The 5,025-nt window shown below is 42.3% G+C and overlaps 1 non-coding gene across 1 annotated transcript; it reads left to right on the top strand.

The window, feature by feature from the left end:
* The first annotated feature begins 3,844 nt into the window (after window positions 1-3,844).
* LOC147987736 (U2 spliceosomal RNA) lies at window positions 3,845-4,040 on the top strand. The gene has a single exon (XR_015617825.1). It is a non-coding gene; the product is annotated as a U2 spliceosomal RNA (small nuclear RNA).
* Window positions 4,041-5,025: the final 985 nt, after the last annotated feature.

The raw sequence follows: 5,025 nt of genomic DNA, 5'->3' as shown, positions 1-5,025 counted from the left end.
ACACGCAAGATCATGGTGATGCATAGCAACGAGAGGGGAGAGTGTTGTCTACGTACCCTCGTAGACCGACAGCAGAAGCGTTATGACAACGCGGTTGATGTAGTCGTACGTCTTCACGGCCCGACCGATCAAGCACCGAAACTACGGCACCTCCGAGTTTTAGCACACGTTCAGCTCGATGCCGATCCCCGGACTCCGATCCAGCAAAGTGTCGGGGATGAGTTCCGTCAGCATGACGGCGTGGTGACGATCTTGATGTTCTACCGTCGCAGGGCTTCGCCTAAGCACCGCTACAATATTATCGAGGATTATCGTGGAGGGGGGCACCGCACACGGCTAAGAGAACGATCACGAAGATCAACTTGTGTGTCTAGAGGTGCCCCCCTGCCCCCGTATATAAAGGAGCAAGGGGGGAGGCCGGCCGGCCCTTGGGGCGCGCCAAGGAGGGGGGAGTCCTCCTCCTAGTAGGAGTAGGACTCCCCTTTCCTAGTCCAACTAGGAAGAGAGAAGGGGGAAGGAAAGAGACGGAGAGGGAGAGGGAAAGAGGGGCCGCGCCCCCCTCCCCTAGTCCAATTCGGACTCCCCATGGGAGGGGGCGCGCCACCTCCTGGGCTGCTGCCCTCTCTCTTCCCTCAGGCCAACTAAGGCCCAATACTTCCCTGGGGGGGTTCCGGTAACCCTCCGGCACTCCGGTTTTCTCCGAAATCACCCGGAACACTTCCGGTGTCCGAATATACCCGTCCAATATATCGATATTTATGTCTCAACCATTTCGAGACTCCTCGTCATGTCCGTGATCACATCCGGGACTCCGAACAACCTTCGGTACATCAAAACTTATAAACTCATAATATAAATGTCATCGAAACCTTAACCATGCGGACCCTACGGGTTCGAGAACAATGTAGACATGACCGAGACACGTCTCCGCTCAATAACCAATAGCGGAACCTGGATGCTCATATTGGCTCCTACATATTCTACGAAGATCTTTATCGGTCAGACCGCATAACAACATACGTTGTTCCCGTTGTCATCGGTATGTTACTTGCCCGAGATTCGATCGTCGGTATCTCAATACCTAGTTCAATCTCGTTACCGGCAAGTCTCTTTACTCGTTCCGTAATACATCATCCCGCAACTAACTCATTAGTTGCAATGCTTGCAAGGCTTAGGTGATGTGCATTACCGAGAGGGCCCAGAGATACCTCTCCGACATTCGGAGTGACAAATCCTAATCTCGAAATACGCCAACCCAACAAGTACCTTCGGAGACACCTGTAGAGCACCTTTATAATCACCCAGTTACGTTGTGACGTTTGGTAGCACACAAAGTGTTCCTCCGGTAAACGGGAGTTGCATAATCTCATAGTCAGTGGAACATGTATAAGTCATGAAGAGAGCAATAGCAACATACTAAACGATCGGGTGCTAAGCTAACGAAATGGGTCATGTCAATCACATCATTCTCCTAATGATGTGATCCCGTTAATCAAATGACAACTCATGTCTATGGCTAGGAAACTTAACCATCTTGATCAACGAGCTAGTCAAGTAGAGGCATACTAGTGACACTCTGTTTGTCTATGTATTCACACATGTATTATGTTTCCGGTTAATACAATTCTAGCATGAATAATAAACATTTATCATGATATAAGGAAATAAATAATAACTTTATTATTGCCTCTAGGGCATATTTCCTTCACCTCCTAGTTTCTTGTATAGTTGAGGTCCGTGGCCCACCTTTGTACATCATATATACGTGCCTCTGCATGAAGAGCAATACATTGTGCAATTACAACATCATACAATGGGCTTGGCAATCATATTTGGGGTTAGGCTGACCATGCCTGGTTTTTCCCCTAAGATGGGGTTTTTTAAGGAAATTTCCCTAAGATGGCTGACTAAGCTGGTAATATTGTATCAAGAGGTCCACCAAAAACTTGAGGACCAAGCCCAGCTATGCTTGAGTGGTTGTACTGACTCGATCAACGCGTATCAGCCTGCACACGAGACCTCATTAAAATAAACTAAATACTAAATAAGTATCACGATAAATAAAAAAAGTGAAAAAAATTCACCGTGCATTTAGAAGATGTTCGTCTACGTTTGTAAAATATTCATCATGTGTTCATAAAATGTTTGTCATGTATTTAATTTATTTCATGATATATTAAAAATGTTTACATATATAGAAAAATGTTCAGCATGTTTCCAAAAAATGGTCACCGTGTTTCACAATATATTCATTGAGTATTAAAACAGTTTGGCATATATTACCAAAATGTTCAACATGTTTTAGAAAATAGTCGCCATATATTAAAAACTGTTTAGGGTAATATTAAAAAAGTTCATAATACATTTGAAAAAATATTTATATTGTAATTATAAAAATATGTAAGTAGAAGGGGGAAATGCAGAAATAAAATAAAAACCAAGAGAAAACCTGAAACCCAGAAGAAATCAGAAAAAAATTAAAAACCGACTGAAAGAGGAATAAAAAAACGAAAAAACAGATGAAAACCAGACTACAAAAAACAAAGAACCATAGAAAAAAATTGACTGAACCAGTCCTCGAGCCCTCTAGGTGCGCTATTGGCCAGGTCCATTACGCCTCATTGTAAGCGTTTCCTCTCCTGCGTCAAATAGGAAAAGCACCACACAAAAAAAAAGAACAGAAAAGGAAAAGCACCGACGCACTTCAGCCAGTTCGTTTCAACCCCGAAAAGGAAGAGAGAAAACACAACATTAATTTATGGAAATCATTAGTTAAACATAGCAGCCAGTTCCACTCTACAGTCCTTTTTTCCGGAAAAAGTTCCACTCTTCAGCTGATAGACAAGATCTTTGCCATTTTGCTAGAAAATAAAACGGATTTTTGGAAGTGTAGAAAGTGCTTCAGATGTTCTCTTTCAAATCTTTTGTTTCACCATTTTGGAAGACCTTGGAGAAATCCCTCACAGAAGGTGAGACAGAGATACATGAATTTCCTACTCTGACCTGTCAGAGCGTTTTTTGGTGCTTAATTTGGAGATTTCTGTATCTCTGTTTGGTCACCTCATCAAGTCTTCCTTAAGTAGTTTCTCGAAACTTCGGTGCTATAAAACTAGGAACAAGGATGCTGAAGGGCCTTGCACACCTACTGAACAATTATTCGATTCACTTTATTTCTTTTGTAAAATGGTATGTTGATCATGTTGTTATGGTCTGACTTGGTGGATAGTTTTCCTCTGACCATCTTAATCAGAAGAAAGAGGTAAATCAATCTTTGAACCCCTGAAAGCTTGGGAATCTGAAGTGGAAAACCTGAAACATATCAACTTGCTCGTGTACAGGATGACAAGGTAGGTACTCCATGTCTTGTGCATATACTCCATGTCCTGTAGCTTAATTTGTACCGTTAGTGCGTAAAGTAATCTAATGAATTGTTCCTAGTGAAATAAGTGGCACCTTAAACAGAGCTCTGAACTCCATTCTCCCGTTCAAGAAATTGGTAGCAGTACCACCAATAGCAACCATCTGCTGTCATGGACTGTGTTTGAGTCTTGGACGGGAGCATCTCGGTTACAGTTCAGATCACCATCCGTAAGCTTCTTCTCCCCACCTTCATCGTCTTCAGAGAACAATACCATCATCGTACTTGCACCGCCAGGCCTTCATATTACAGGGCCATCAATATTGGGCTTTCTTCAACTACATCCCTCTGGAAATATAACCAGCCGACGGACAGAGTGCTCTGTTTGTGTTTGTGCCTGTTTTGTTTAGTACCACCTCGGGCAGCTACGAGGGAGAGGGGGCGAAGGCTCGCTATATCAGGCGACCCATGGCATCAAGGAGAGGCATACCTTTCTCGGCCTTTTGGCTAAGATCAAGTGTAGTATATGTTCTTATCAGTTTAATATCTGATATGTGGGCTACATGCCCACAATGATATTAAATTTATTTTTTATGGGGGAGGGGCCACCTCAGTAGCTTGCTATTGGGCCTCTCGCGTGTCGCCTAGGCGTTGCACTACTGCTTAGATTGGCGCACCCCAACCAAATTAATTTTAAATTATTTTCTTATTTTGAAGCTTGCTTGAATTGAGCCGATGAAAATTTTCACCATCTTGGAAGGTCTGTTCTGTTAGATACATGAGTACATGACTTTGCTACTCTGTTCTGTTAGAGACGGATGATCTGTTTGGTGATTCTATGTGAATTTTGAATTTGCTAACTACATGTCCCATATGGTATCTGTTTGGTGATTCTGAAGGTGATAGCAAATTGCTGAATTCCAATGCTTTAGAGGCATCTGTATTTGTGTTTGGCTACCCCATCAAACATAAATAATTAGGAATTCTTTGCGTAGTTTCACAAAACTTATGTGCTAGTACAAAACTAGGAATAAGGATGGTGAAGTGCCTTGCTCGCCTACTGAATAATTAGTCATTTCACTTATGTATTTTGTGAAACACTATGGGGATCATGTTCTTACACTCCTACCTGACTGATACTTATATTTCTGCACTTCTATTTTGAACTACACATATAGCAAAGCGAGGCTTGATGATGGTCCTCTCTTGGGTCATATTATGCTGAATGATGCGTAACTGGAGCGCGATACTTCTAGTTCAAGCCAGGCAGGCTATTTTGAATCCAGTGTATGAATTCTTTGAAAAATGGAAGAAGATTTAAACCTGCTCCTGAAGGAGACATTCACATTTGCTGAAACATTGCAAGTCTATGGTGCAAGTCCTACCTTGTGCGGGATACCGATTTGTGCGGAACTTGGCATTGTTGATGTAGGATCAGATGAGGCGGTGGTTCCTTGAGGCAACAAGCTCTTCAGTATGGATAAAACATGAGATTTTTTACGGTGCATCATACTACCCAATATAATGAGTAGTATTAAATCGATCCAACGGTCTTGGTAATTCTTTATCAGGGGTAAATCTGTCCTTTGAGATTTAACTGCAATGATTCAGTTAACTAATTAAAATATGATCATCTAATTAATTACAATCATCAGAGCGGACAGGCC

This window comes from Triticum urartu, chromosome 2A (assembly GCF_056163025.1).
Source record: "Triticum urartu cultivar PI428250 chromosome 2A, HENAU_Tu73, whole genome shotgun sequence".
Lineage (NCBI taxonomy): Eukaryota > Viridiplantae > Streptophyta > Magnoliopsida > Poales > Poaceae > Triticum > Triticum urartu.
This window is presented reverse-complemented; position numbering and strand designations above follow the sequence as displayed.